At 38.7% G+C, this 15,520-nt stretch overlaps 1 long non-coding RNA gene across 1 annotated transcript; it reads left to right on the top strand.

Annotated features, from left to right (window-relative positions):
* Positions 1-4,028: 4,028 nt before the first annotated feature.
* Positions 4,029-14,512, top strand: LOC108448761. The gene is made up of 3 exons (XR_001864776.1): positions 4,029-4,200; positions 13,323-13,373; positions 14,210-14,512. It is a non-coding gene; the product is annotated as an uncharacterized LOC108448761 (long non-coding RNA).
* The last annotated feature ends 1,008 nt before the right edge of the window (positions 14,513-15,520 follow it).

The following is a 15,520-nucleotide window of genomic DNA, read 5'->3' as shown; positions in this document are numbered from 1 at the left end:
AAAAGTACAAAAGCTTCCTTCTCTGCCCATGGTTTCCTATGCTACCAATGCTGCAATTTACACTTAAAAATCAAGATAAAAACTTGCTGCTTTTGCTAATCAGTGTAAAACAAAAAACTGTGAAGAAGGCTGTAAACATCAAAATGCCTTCTTTTTTTTTTTTTGCTTAGATAGTTTGCAACCTTGATAAGATCAGAGAAATAAGCGTGGGAAGCTGTTGCCTGCGATACAGAACCATCAAACTATTCTCCTCACAGAAAAAGCAGTGATCACAACATCTCACATCTGTTCTTGTTGAACCTTAGAGCATGAAGGGAAATGAGATATTACAGGGAAAAAAAAACCCGAAAAACAAACCAACAGCTCAATGTGCTGCTGCACTGGATTGCAGATTCTACAGTTTTCTTCCTGCTGTGAAATCACTTTCTATACTGGCTTAGAAATTATAACGGATGTAGCACTGCCCGAAATGTGTATTTAAGTACAAGGCAGACATAAACTGCTGAGGAGATTGTCTGAAAAAATGCTTCCCCAAAGAAGTCACAGCTTCTTTATGGTCTGGTTACCCCTGGTTATACCAATGACTGCTGCTGACAAGTGGTGCCTGGAAAGGAAAAGGCTTCCATATCCCCTTCTTTTAAAGATTAATTCCACGTTGAATCAACCTGCTTTCCTTGCTCTCTCAGAGTCTGTCATTGGCCTACCTACAACATATTCCAGGTACTTATAAAAGAAATTTATTAATTTTGCTTGCTTTCTAGGCTGCAGGAAAGGGCCAGTTGTATTCTCTGAGACATTAATTTCATCTGTGGCCTATATATATCAGCACTGCCTTGTTATTAAACAGTTGAACTCCAGATACCAAATATCTTGATTTTTGTTTCTGAAGTTATTTGGCTGTGGAAGTCTAATTAATCCCCTAAAATTATAAAGACCTGCTGGACATATGGTCACCTTCTCTGCAGAACTCATTATCAGAAGAGCATAGAAATAATCACCAGTGTCCTTGAGAGAATATGGTAAGAACCCAAGTGATTTTTCGGGTATCTGGGCATAATTTTTGCAACCTTTTTAAGACAAAGTTTACTAGACTGAAATAGGTGGCATATGGAGGGTAGTTTCTTGGGTCTGCTCCTGTTGGATAGATTATTCTAATTTTTAACCCCAAGGGAGAGGTATACTGTGTTACCACAACATGGAACTGTCAAGGATCAACTTTTTGATCCTCCTGTATGCCAGAAAGTTCACAGCCATTGTTTTGTTTTCAAACTGTGTCACCCACACTGTGGCCTGTGAATTATTCTACCTTGTTCTTACAAACATATTTTATGATCTCCCATTTTCTGCTCAGGTAGAATGTTTTATCAGCTGTGCCTTCATTAGTCATGGGGTGCAACAGCTGAGCTTTGTGGAGTAAAACTGTGGCTGGGGAGCAGGTCCATGGTGTGTTTTTCAGAGCTTCCACTGGACTGTTCTCCTCTGGCTGTATATACGCTTTGTCTCTGTAGGCGCCAGCTGCTAAATATTGTCAGGTAAACCTTGCCCCACGGAATTTTCATGAGCTCTGTAGGCAGAATTGTCTAAGAAAGGAATACGAAGACAAAAAGAAGCATCAGTTCAATATGTGGCTCCTTAGTGTGTTTAATGGTTCAGGTTATTGGATACTCTACTTTTCAGAGGTGCCAAACAACACCATCTATGAGCAGCATAATTCAACAGTGGGGACTCAAATGCTTTACCTCCCCTTGCAAAGCAGTGAATTTTGATGAAATGACTTTAATTTTTTTGCAAAACTTTGCTATTAAATCTAAATGAGCATTTTATTATTAAAATGGTTAAGGACTGTTGTTTTGAAGCAATGCTTATTGTTAATTCAAGACATTTTGTTCTCTTCTTGTATTAGAGGGAGTTAAATATAAAGAATAGTCACTGGTTTCTAAAGAACAAGGAAACATTTTGGAACATGACTTTTATAATTAAAACATCATTCAAAAATGACAGCTAAAATTATGCAACAGTACGCCTCTGAACAGATAGGACAAGGTTTTAGAGAGAAATGCAATTAAATTATTTTTGTGATGGAAAAGAATCTAAGTTTAAAGCTTCCCCATGGTGTAGCTTTCTGCTCCCCTGTAGCTGGCTGCTGAGGGAAAAGAGCAGGAGCTTGAGATGCTAAAGGCAAACATAACTGAAATTCAAGAAAAATGTTGAATATCTTTAGACAAATAATGTCATAAAAAGAGAATTCATTAAGATCAGCAAAGGGATGTATAGTTATGGATGCTAGCTAGCAGATCTGGGTCAAACAGAGGAACTAGGCTATGCATCAGTTTAATAGTAAGAAACTGAATTCATAAGCAGTAGGAAAGCAGAGGGAATGCAAGAGGGGAGGAACAAGTCCTAGCTTATTTTCACACAGAAACACAAACTTAATGCCTATTTCCTGTCTGGGTTGCAATAGATAAAAGCTGAGGAGAGGTGCCAGTTATCTGAATTGACACATGCTCCGCTGGAATAAAAAATAAATTTTGTAATTTATTTTGTTGAGCTCTTTTCCGGTTGTTTGTAGCTGCCACATCTAATTGTGCTTGTGTAGTCCTTTAATTTGCATGAAAGAAGATAACATAATTGAAAAACTCAGGAGTAAGACAAGTTCAGATTACTAGCAGAGGCAAGTTAATTTGTTATTCATTAAATGCTAATGAACCTGGCACCTATGTTTTATTTGTTTCACTCAGTTTGAAATTGGAAAGGTCTTGTAACACAGCTAAGTCTGTGATAAACAGAGATGTTAAACTAAACTGCTGTTTTCCCTGATGTTCCACTAGAATAAGCAAGTTTGTAAAACTAGGGAACTATAAACACATGCGTGTGGTGAAGCATCCTCTAAAGACAAACACAAAACCCTGAGGAAGTGATTCACATCACTCAGATTCTTTGAGAACTGGGGATAAACTTTTTGACCCCTCAGGGCCCAGTTTGACATGTTTTCCATACAGAATGGATAAAGTGTTGGTGCAATAAAAATTACGCACCAATCTTTTCTTAAAATCCAGGGGCAGAGTTTGGTTTCTGCATCTGCCTGCAGTTGTGTTGCCATTACAACTAGATCTAAGCATGTGGAGTAGCCTTTAGTTGTCACAGATGTTTTTGATAATACTGAAGAAATGGCTGAAAAGAAATCTAAAGTTGTTTTCCGAAGTGCCCAAGGCATGCAGAAATCTGTGACTTATTTTCCCTTCAACTGCTAAAATGAGTTTTGAAACAACTATTTTTGTTCATACGTGTTATATTTCATTATTGTGTTCCATTTTGGCCTTAGTGTCTTTGTTGCTCAACTCTCTAAAATTGCAAGAACGGTACTTAGACTTAGGGGCTAAATCACGTGACTTACATGGCTAATTTATGTTATTGGGTTATTTATGGTGTGTTTTACTGAAGAGGATGGTTAAACTCTCATTTTTAAAAAAATCTGAGGACAGTTTAATGTTGACTTCTTCTGAAAAGTTCTTTTCATTTTGTGTAATCTTCTTTTACAGGTCTTTTAAAATATGCACAGCCTGAAAAGAAAATATATAGTAGTTAAAGCACATTTCTACCTTCAAAATATTGAAAAATGACCATAAATACAGCTCCCCAGATCATCTTATCTATGCACAGTACAGCTTCTGCCATTTGTTTGAAAGACAATTCTTGTTTCTGAATATGACCTAGAAGGAATAAAACACAGAATGAAGTAGTCTGAGAACCTTCTAGTTTGATTCAAGATTAACAGCATGCATAGGCTCAAAAATATTCATGTGGTAGTTTTGCTTATGTTAGAGTAATTGTAGATTGACTGAAAGTGGAACAGAAATTTGGTTTCAATTTGTGCTGGCCAGGTAAGAGAGTATAAAAAAATATTGTATGAACTCATTCATATTTGGGGGTGGTCTTGTCTGAAATAGGACATTTTAAAAATTTAAGAGAAAATAATGCCTCTAATGTACACGCTACAATTCAGGGTTGCTCTTTTTATTTGCAGCAATGTCTTGTAAACAACTTGAACCCTTCACTCCTGAAATTTGAAACTACATCGCCAGATAACCCATAACCTCATGTTCTTGCTTAAAATCCATGCTGGCAGAGGGGAGAGTCTGAGGCTGTGAGAATCCTGCTGGGGAGAGGGCTGGCTGTTCCTGGGAGAGAGAGAGAACTCAGGTGAGATTCTTTTTCCTATTGCTTGTCAGTACAATCTCTTGCTGCTGAATCACAGGTTTTTAACAAGTAATGTGCAAGTTATGTATAGAAAAAATATGGTAGCCAAAATGCTTTCCCAACTGGTCTCTTGGATCAGGACATCAATGTGCTATGTTACAGAAGGTTAACTGGTGCCTTTCAGGTGAACATCCAAAGTTTATTTATTACCTAAGCCTCATTCCTATTAAATCATTCTATGAAATATGCACAAATGAATGAGAAAAATGATGGAATCAGATTCCTAACTGCTTGAACTAAGAATTTTTGCAATAGTTTAACACCTCCTCACTGTTTCTTATCCCAGCTATAGCTACAGATGCAAAATTTAAAATGGCCAAAGCTAAGCTGCAAATTTTTTTTTAATTATAAGCTACAAAAAGATATTATTTCCTTCTTATTCATTCACCTCTGCTACAGAAATAATTAATTTGAAAACTAAGCTAAATCTCTAAGCCAACCTGGCAAACTGACAATAGAAAAAATTGAATCGTTCCATTTGAATTATGATTGATGCTGTGTTAAGAAGGAAAAAAAACCCCAACTTTCTTGTGATAAATTATGGTGTTTGGATCTTTAAGAGATTGAAATTCACCAGACCTGGTTCTCTAACACAGAGATGTGAGATGTTTTTCAAAAGCAAACCCCTATCTTTTGAAGCCTTTTCTTCATACCGTGTGTCTCTTAAATCAGCTAAGTTCTGAAAGCATCTTTTTTATTTGTTCCACTTCAGACCCTGTCTGGTGTACTGCTACTCTGTATACACTTGCTTGCTATATGTTTTTATCTCTGCTGAAGGGAGATAATGGCTCTGGTGGGGAAAAAGAGAATCTGTTACTAAGATGAAATGAGGAAATGGGAAAGTTATTGTGCTGAATCAAGGAAATTACCAGTATCTTTGCCCTTTCTTATCGTGTGGAGCAAAAGCTGTACAAGAGCTTTTGTCAAGAGAGGAGCTCAGCTCTCTACCATGAGTTTCCCTGGATTTAACACCAGTTAGCATGATAATGTTGGTTTTATATTCTTTGCTCATTTTCTGATGCATTCTGGAGTAGCATCACTTTCTTCTGAGACAAGCAGAGACCGTCAGACAGCCTTGTCATAGCACCCAGTAATTTTTTATCACTGGTCTTGACTTTACTGTGTTCCTGAGCCTCCTTTCTCCTGAGGGCAACACTCAATGTGCTCAAATCATTATTTAAAAATTAACATATAAAGATAGGTGATGACAATCAACCTTAAATGGGCATCTGATACTTTCTGCACATCGAATGAATGACAAAACTTCAAGATCATTCTACGGAGCACTTGTGTTGCTATTTCTTTTGGATTATACTTTTGGGCTCCTTGAAGCAGCAGGTCCTGATTTTGTGTAGCTGTACAACCATTGGGGTCGATAGGTCAGTTACTGCTGCCCATCAGCCACCATCCTGTTGGCACTGTCCTACCTGTCACACACAGGTGAGACCATGGCTCTCTTTGTCACTGGGAAGAATTTCCAGGAGCCCTAGATGGGCATCATGCACAATATCCTGCATATTTCATTATTAGGCTTACTCATCCTTCTAGTAAGCGATGAAATATATGACCATACTAGCATCTTCTAGATCATACCAGTGAACACATCTACTCATACAGTAAAGGAATATCTGAACAAAGCTTTTACATGAAACCAATGTGTTATTTCTGCCAGCTGGCGTGCATTCTATTCTGGTTTAGTGTCAAAATTAGGCTTCGAAATTCATCCAGGATGTAATGGAATGGGTGCAATAAAATCACTTGTAGGATTTTATAATGCATGTCAAGAAAAATAATAGCACTAAATGCTAAAGGCCCAATTTACTTGTCTTTAGTAGATCATCTTCCTCTTCAGTCTTTAGCTTAAAGGAATGGGAAGTGTAAGGAAACAGTAAGGGAGATCACTTTTTCAGAGGCAGAAAAAAGTTTCCAAGCTACTTCTCAAGTAGTGAGCTATACAGTGAGATATTTTGAGATAAAAATAAGGCACAGTAGTCTTCCAGTTGTATCCTGATTTGATATTGCTACTCAAGAAGGTATCCCCCATATCAGCTCAACTGCTACAGCTTATGAAAATAGGTTCATCTTCTAGGTCTGCTGCAAAGAAATTGCATCTCAGAACTGCTAAACCATTTGTTATGCCAATACCACTTGGTAGGCCAGTATCTGAAAATGTATCTAAACCCTATAAAATTTTAATCCCTGGTCTTGTAGTTCCAGTGATTCTTTCTTCTTTGCAGACAGAGCTTTGTGAGTGTTTGAATTAAGTATTTCAAATTGCAAGATCAGAAACCAGTAGCTAAACTTGTCTGAAATACTTGTCAGACAGAAAGCACTTCGAAGTAGATACAAACTGAGAAGCAAAAATGATCTCTTAAGGGTGACATAAGAAATATAAGATTTTTTTAAAATGCTATGAATGAAAGGTATTTTAATTTTTTTTCAGGTTCTGAGTTTAGGGGAAAAATGCATAAAAATGAAAAAAAAAATCAGTTTCTTACTGGCTCTTTTTTATTGTATCTCTAGACTAAAACCATGATGTTACATTTGTAACCAAGTCTTTCTGAAACGCACCTCTTACACTGAATAAATGTCAGTAACAGCAAAATAAAACTGTGTCAATTAATTGAAGTATATGGAGGTAATATAATATTAGTATATTAAACTGGATATACTGATTGAAGGAAATATGCAGGCTTGGTAAATAGAGAAAATACAACATTAATATCAGAATAAAATATCAAAATAAAACAAAAGCTGCATGATTGCAATTATTCACTGGAATTATAGAAATTAAAATAATCTCATTTTCTGGTTTGGAAATTCTGCTTTTGATCAGCCTTGTGGTATGGAAGCCTTCAGTTATCTGTGTGAAAATTTGATTAATTCAAATTGACAGAAACTGGTTTATCAGCAGCTGTAAGCTCAGTGTCTCTGTCAATAACTGAGAAAGAAAAGCAAGCAAATGTCTCAAGTAATATCTGACTAAACCATTGCATTCCTGTATCATTAACAAGAAATCTAGATAATTAGTACTTGATTATTAGTGGTCATGAAAAGACTGATTGAAAGTGTGATGGTCATGAGCCTCAGTATTAAAATCAGTTTTTGTTGCAGCTTTTGTCCATTTTTCTGATCTTCTCTCTCCAATGATGACTCCAACATCATTTGAACATTAAAGAAAAAATAAAATTATAAAGACTTCTGGCATTATCATCTGTTCAGGAAAAAAAATGTGTTCATCACACAGCAGACAGCTGTCATCTACCAACTTAGAGCTTAGAAGTATCTTCTTCTTTAGTTAATGTGGTCTCACGACTGATGCTCTGTTCAGTTACTCTGTTCTCATAGGTAGGTAAGGACCTGGTATCTGAATGAATTCCAGGAAAAGTAATTTCCAAGTAAGGAAGAGAATTTAAGATTCTACATGAAAAGGGAGTAATGACCACAATTACTGCCTCAGTAGAAACAATCATATAGGGCTTTCAAATCAGCTCTTTTATCCAATAAACCCATATTTTTACCACGTTAATTACAGCTCCACTCTCAAACATCTAATAAGGCATCGAAAATGGATAAGCCACTGATGAACTGATGTTCTCTGTACAACATCAATAATCAGCAGGAGGTCTTTGTTGATGGAGTTCCATGTGATTTTAAGATTCTCTAAGCAAAACGGGGAGATATGCATTTCTTCAGGAAGCACACCTGTTGAATTGCTTACATTCATCTCTTGTGACTGGAAGAGTTCCCAGTTCTCTTGGTACTGCTGGATTTGTGCCATGGAAGAAAAGCACCTCATACACATGGCCTTTACTCTTGTCTGCAGAATATGGACAGGACTGAAAACAAAGAACTTTGTCACCGTGTCTCACGTTCTGCTACTTCTCTCTTGGGGATCCATTTGTTCACTTTCTCACAAGTCCAGATACAAGTCACTCCCAAAGGAGGCACTGCTTTCATGAATAAGATAAAGATGACATCAGAAATAACTGTTTTGTTTTTTTTTACTGTGGTGGGTAAGCTCATGGCCTGCTGGCCACCTGTAACAATGTAAAAGAAAACTCAGCTTTTCCACATTCAGATGAATGAGCAGCTTCTGTTCCATCTGCAAAGAAGCAAATGCACCAATCTCTTGAACTCCTTGGGTAGTGAATTAGTAGAAGCTAAGCCCTGATGGAGTGGCAGCCCTGGTGCTTGGCAGCAGTGTACATCGTGACCTCTGTGTTGTTCAAATGTGCTTGCTGCAATTCCTGTCTTTTTCTAGCAGCTTTTAGGTCTGTGGTGGCAGCTTCTTGAGTGACCTTGCTTGCTCTTTTGGCTGCCCGCACTGCTGACTGCTGTGCTGTTTGTAGCAAAGCCTGCAGTCCTGGTGACAGATTTCTAGGACAGATTTCTGATGTACTGGTTTGCCTTTCTGGGTATTTCTCTCTTTCATTCTCTCTGATTCAGAAAGGTTGAGGGGAGCACTGAATACAGGATTTTGACTAACTTCTGCTCTGCTAATGCTTTACAGAGCACAGATGTGAAGTTATTTTTATGGTACAGGAATATAGAACATTTTGTAGGTAAGGAGATTTCACATGGTATTTTGAAATGAAAGGCTTTTCTTAACCTGCAAGAACTCAGTCATTAAACACAACCAAGGTCATATCTGCAGAATGTGGAAAAAAGAACATTTTAGTAGAACATCTACTCACTAAGCAAAGGCAGAATAAAACTAGCAATAGCTTGTTTCAGTATGAATGTAAGTTCTAATGAAACTGGTATGTACATGTGTAACAGAATAATGTATGGAGTCCTCAGATAAACTTCTTCCACATGCACATTTATTGAACTAGAACACTTGTCTCTGTTAATACAAGAAGGGATAAATAAAGCTAAGTAGACCTCAAAATATCCATGACTTCTCCAAATAACCAGCAAGTATAACATGGAAGAAAAAGCAAGAGCAGGACTCAGTCCTCCTTCTCCCTCAGTACTGATGACTCAGGCTCGAGGGTCAGCAGTGAAGCACATTTGTAAGTTTCAGAGGTTTTTCTAGTTTTGCTCCTGGAAAGAAAATTTTAATCTGTTTCTGTTACATATAAAGCCAAAGTAGGATTTGGCTTAAAATGGCCAATAGTTAACAGGCTTGATTTAGCCATGAGTTAAGGCGGGTACTCATGTGTGTTTGCATGTGCACTGGCATAGCAGGGATAGAAGAAGATCTCTGTGCCTGTGTGACTGCAAATCGATATGTGTGGTGCTTTGTATGCTCAGCTTGCAGTTCAGAACTAGTCAAAAGTAGAAATTAATTTTATTCATTTCCTCAGACTCAAAGACTGGCTGCAGGAATCTGAGAATGCACCTATGTAATAACACGTGGACATTTAAGTCCTAGAGCATAAACTTTACCTTGGGTGTGGGCTTCAGAAGCACTTCAAAACCAGATACACAAGAACACTCTGGATTATAAAACTGTAATCATCCTTACTTCCATAAACATTAAAGATTTAATTTTAAGGAAATCCTTTGAGGAAGAAAAAAAATATAAGAAATTCAAAGGTCAAATAATTCAATACTTTCATGCATTCTATTTCAAGGAAAATTCCCTTACATGTCCTTTTCTTGCTTATTTATATTTTACCAAAAGAATGTGCAGACTCGGTATCATTACGTAGAATCCTTCATTAGCTGTAGGAGTTCAAGAGCCTGGTGTCAAAAAGCTGGAGTTTCTTGCAAAAGAGTTCTTTTTACATAATGACTTCCCTACCTAACAAACCTTGAACCATTTAGTATGGGAGGCATTGTCATTTTTCAGATAACAAAAATTCGTCTGCAATATTTTCTCCATAGCCGTGTAATGAGGCTTGTAGAAACATGACACACAGAAATAGAATGAATAAATCAAATCGTACGGAAAAAAAACCCTCAAGGATCTGACTAGAAATGACAAACAACAGGGAGCTCTGCAGCTCTGTTGATTGTCACTTGAAACACATTAGTTTTTCCTGCTCCTTAGGAGAATATTTTAGGGTAATGTCCTCTTGCCATTGTATTGCCAGGGCAGGCTAGGGATTCTGAAAAGAGATGTTGGAAATGTCCAAAGTTCATTTCGAGGGGTATATCGGAGAAATTGTGGAGGTTGGTTTTCCTGAGGCTTCTCCGAGGTATTTACTTTATAGTTTTGTGCCTTGCAAAATGCTTTATAAATGCAAAAAAATGCTCATAATAGACTTTCAGGATAAAGAATGCACCTCGTGAAGTTTGTGAGTGCTGGTGACTCCTCCCTAGGAAGGGGGAGGGGAATTAAAGTGTATTGATCAGGTCTGATGGCTGGTTCTTGTCTGTGGTTCATCTTTGGTGCAGAGAGTTTGCCAGGACTAATGTCAGTGAGGAAGGATCAACCTTTGTTTTCAGCAGCTGTCCACAATAACTCTCTCTGTTTTAAAGAATCTGAGCTGAAATACAAATGTCAAGCTATTTCTTCACCTATCAGAAAGGCTGGGAAAAGAGAGGGGTAGAGTGATGCTTCCATATGGTCATGGTGTGCAGCAGAGATGCTCAACTGCATTTTAAGGGGGTGGGTTGGATGGAAATGACCCAGAGCTATGGAAGAATGAGCTCCAAGCACATCTCGATGCATTCCAGCTCTGAACATGGCAGGTTTGGCCGTGCTTCCCACACCTCTGAGTGTTGAGCTGCCTCTCCTCCAGGGAAAGGGAGCTGGCAGCTTGCTGCTGTGCCTGGCAGCTCCACAGGTCACTGGCAGCAGCAGCAGCTGGGGGAGCATTTTGTTCCATGGGCTATTTTTCCTGAGATGGCCTAACAGTTGTTTAAATATATTTATAAGTACATGGAAAAATGAGGATTTTTTATTACTGCACCAATTTCTTTGGTATTTTCATGGTTTCAATTATCATTAATGCTTCAGTATTAAGTCCAGTATTAAGTCCTGCCACTGAAGACTTTGTTTTCAGTACCATTTGATTTTATATACAAGGTCACATTCTATGAGGGGATACAAGAAAATTTGCCTGCTGTTACAGCCAGTGGAAACAAAAAAATTCAACCCAAGGCTTGAGTTCTGCATGTCAGTACAGATATTCTGCCACTAGAAAACTTATTCAGGGTTTTTTTTCTGGTTTGGATGCTCAAATAACATAAAGTTGCATATACAATTGTATTTATAGTAGAATAGGCATCATTTTTCACAACTTAACCTTTTGGTCATATTTCATTTAGTCTTTTTGCTTTTAGGTAGGCTCTGAAGCTCATTTGACAAAAGAATATCAGGGCCTGTGCAGCATTGTGTAGTTTTATGGACGTGCCACTAATCTGTATTTTAATGCGTTCATTTTCTAAGCAGTAAACCCAACATTTCATATCCATAAATTTTAAACTTATAAAAAGAAATGCATTACCTTCTATTAAGCTTCCGATAATGAAAAGTAAAAAGGGAAAGTTGCTGCTCCAGATATGACAATTGCTGGAAACTGCTTTATGCAAGCAGCAAGATTCTTTATGGAAAATTGGAAAACTGAAAATGGAGCTTTTCTTTTTTTTCCTAAGGGATGAACACTAAAAAAACCCCAAACACTTTACGTGACTAATCAATCCCTGTAATGCAAAAACATACCACTTATTCTGAGTTTGTCAAACAGACTGACCATTTCATAGTGTTTACTTAACAAGGAACTTTTTATACCCTTGCAGACACAGAGGTTTTTGTCCTCTGCAACACAAACCATAAAGAATCATAACTGGATAGTGAGGGTAAAATTTGTTAGTTGTTTGACACATGGAAAATAGAGTTGTTTTATTTTGGAGTTGGAACAGAAATGATAAATTTCATATGATACCTGGAGGCTAAATCTATCAATGGAAATAGAGAAAACCACGTTAAGGATGGAACATTATTTTTGTGTTGATTGTACACTGAGATTAGGTTTTTACAATTTTTAATTGGAGGATAGAACTTGTGTTGGGTTTTGGTGGGGGGGAAATGTTTGGGTTTGGTTTTTTGGGGAGGGGTTTTGTTGGTTGGTTGTTGTTTTTTTCCCATTTTTGCTTTGTTTTTACTTGAAGTAATGCAAGTTTAACATGTCGCATTCTGTTTATTTACTACTGGCTTAAAACTCTACATCTTTATGCTTTTCAGCCTTCATTTGTTTAGTGCTGCCTTCAGCAGCACATGTATTGTCCCTACCTAGTGTGTACATAGAAAGTTTCTTTTCCTTTCTCCTTCCTTCTTCTAAACCATCTGATCCCACTGTTCACAGTCCTTGTTTTCACTTACGGTTTTCATTTCAGTTTAAGTCAAAGTATCCCAAAATAGTTTAACAGCCTCTCTGGGTAGCACTGCCAGACACACAAGCAACAGGAAAATCTGTGATTATGACTACTTTATGATTTGCTAATATTGAAAACTTAAGGACTTGAGCATATATACATATATAAAATAAAGAATTCAGGTTTTAAGGCTTAACATGAATAAGAATATTAACATGTATAAATTTACTGTAGATGAAGCATAAACTACCACTTCTCTTTTTTCCCCTTTGAATTTCTTTTCATTTATTTTTTGCTAGCAAATGGTTTAAAAATAATGATATTATAAAGGAGAACTTGATGTTCTTTCCTAAATTAGCTTGGACATTGAGGAGTTCCTAAAAGTGTCTCTAATGTTCTTTCTATAAAGCAGTTTAATAAGATGTCATAATAAACATGTAAAATTAGATTTATTGTATCAAGAGGCAAAAATAACCTCATTACACAGAAAGCTTCAACAAACTCAAGCTTGCCTAATATATAATCCAGTAGTTTAATTCATAACCTGATTATTGCTCTTAACAAAATTCATTAGTACCTCAGAGTCCTATAAGTTGTTTTAATGATACTTGTTATAATTAATATTTAGTCTTTAATACTGTTCAGAGTTCCCAAACTTTCAAAATGCCTCTTGTAATGGCTTTTTTAAAAAATTTGCCAGCTGTGTGAACTTCACTGCCACAAGGATACAGGGAGGCTTCACAGATGGAATATGGCCTTGCATTGATTAAATAATCACTTGTATTCTCCCGCAGTCAAAGATTGGAATACCCTGTCTAAACAACGGTGCTTCCTCTCATTCACAGGTAGGTATTCCTGCATCCATATTTATGTCATTTAATTAATCTGTGGTGGGCTGGTTTGGGCTGGGATAGGCTTGATTTTGTTCATAATTTCCAAAGCCCCATACTGCCTACTGTGAACAAAATGAACTTTGTCTCAGCCAAACCCAGCATTGGACTGATTGTCTCCAGGGAATGACACTGGAGCATAAATTCTGATTCCTCGCTGAATTTCAGGGAGTGGAAATGTTATGCTCACTCAGATGAGCTGTTCGCATGTGACTTGCATCACTGCTGTTCATACACCTGAGTTTTAAAATTCCAGAACTCCTCAAGTCTAACTCTGGATAATTGTGGTTTGCTCAGCATGAAAGTTTGAGCTTAAAAGATCAGATCTTAACTACTGTCTCCTTGTTTAAAAACGGGATAAACAGTGCGGCTGCTGCTCTGCTCCTGCGGCTTCAAGTTGCAGCGGCTCCCTGCACTTCTACTTGCTCTGCTCGTTAAGAACTGCGCATCAGCCCAGCATTATCCCTTTGCCTCTGCTGTCTTTCAGGCTGGAGTGATGGCGCCCTCCAGCTGCTGAGAGCCTGTTGGGGTTCCTACCCCCTGGTGTGGGGTCCGGGGGAGGGGACCCTGGAGTAGACGCATGGCCTATGGGGTCTCCCTGCTCCCTGGTCACATGTACCCTAATCCTGTTCCGCATTGGTTATTTTGTGTTCCCCTGGGTGGGGAGGACCCTGGTTGGACCTGGGTTGTCCCCTGATTGCTCAGTTCTTCAGCAGTCCCCCAGCCATGTGGCTGGAAACTAAAGATCTCTGAAACTTCTATCAAGAATCGGTCCCTATTTCTTTCCACAGGCCTCGCTGTCTATACATGTCGCAGAAATCCCCGTTGCAACAAATTGTGCGACTGTGGGCAACATAACGATTCCCTGGAGTCAGCGACTGTGAAATGATCAAGATTTTGAAGATCCCCAAAAATTCGTGAGTAAAGAAACTCTCTGGATCTCTCTTCTTGCTTTTGTTTTGCTGTTCCATAAACTATGGAGGAACTGTGGAAAGACTCGTGGCTCTCCAAGCTGCAAAGGGACATTTATCTTAAACTTGAAAAGATTCTTGAACAATGATATGTAAATTTTAGCTTAATTCAAGCTCAAAAAGAACTGAGACACTTCCTGGCATGGTTGTTTAAAAATTTTTTCTACATTTCTTGGGACTTGATTCTTACCAAAGACTTTTGGAAGAATGTTTGGACTCAGTTAATTTCTGAGTCAAAATACATGCCAATGGAAGAATATTTCCATGAATATTATCTAATTACAGAGACTGTTGAACAATATCAGCTGTGTCCTTGAGAAAGGAAACGTGCCTCAGGGACCGCGTGGCCTCGGCCACATGGGCCAACTGCAATGTGGGTGGCAGTGAGGCAGTTCCCACGCGTGGGTGGGCCAGCATGAGCTGTGGTATCGGCAGTGGAACGAGATGCAGCGGGAGCGGTGCGACCCGGCGGTGCCCACCTGGCCCCGCGCAGTGCACGGTGGAGCAAGCCCCGTGAACGCCCGGCTGAGAGGGGCGGCGTGTGGGCGGTGGCCAGCAGCAATGGCAGTGAAGCGGAGCCGCGCATAGCCGAAACACGCGCTGGAACAGAGTCGTTCACAGGGCGTGGGAGAACCACCGCACAGAGACGTGGGCACGGTGCCAGGCAGCAGCAGTGCAGCTGTGACCAGAGGCAGCACGCAAGGAGCTGAGCGGCACGGCCCAGCCTGGTCCGTGCGGCCCTGAATGCGACCCGGAGAAGTTGAGACTCCATGGTGAGAGCGTGCAGACATGGGCAGCCCCGGCAGCCCTGGCAGATCCAGCAGGTACAAAGCAGGAGCGAGCAAAAGTGAAAGTGCAAGCAGGAACACAGTGATACAAAAAAACAGCAGTGACACAGAAAAAAGAAAAAATTATCGTAGCTAAGGTTTTAGGAATAGTAAAATGGTATAATGTAAAAAAAAAATTATGGCTTTATAACGAGATGTGACAACAAGGAAGACATATTCATTCATCATACTGCCATTATGAAGAATAATCCCAAAAAATATATCCCAACCTTAGGAGACGGAGAAGTGGTGGAGTTTAAAATTATACAAGGAAAGAAAGGCCTGCAAGCAGCAAATGTTGCCG

The sequence above is a fragment of the Corvus brachyrhynchos genome, unplaced genomic scaffold (genome assembly GCF_000691975.1).
Source record: "Corvus brachyrhynchos isolate BGI_N302 unplaced genomic scaffold, ASM69197v1 scaffold98, whole genome shotgun sequence".
NCBI classification, from domain to species: Eukaryota; Metazoa; Chordata; class Aves; order Passeriformes; family Corvidae; genus Corvus; species Corvus brachyrhynchos.
Note: the sequence above shows the minus strand (reverse complement) of the source record. Positions and strands in the feature narration are given on the sequence as shown.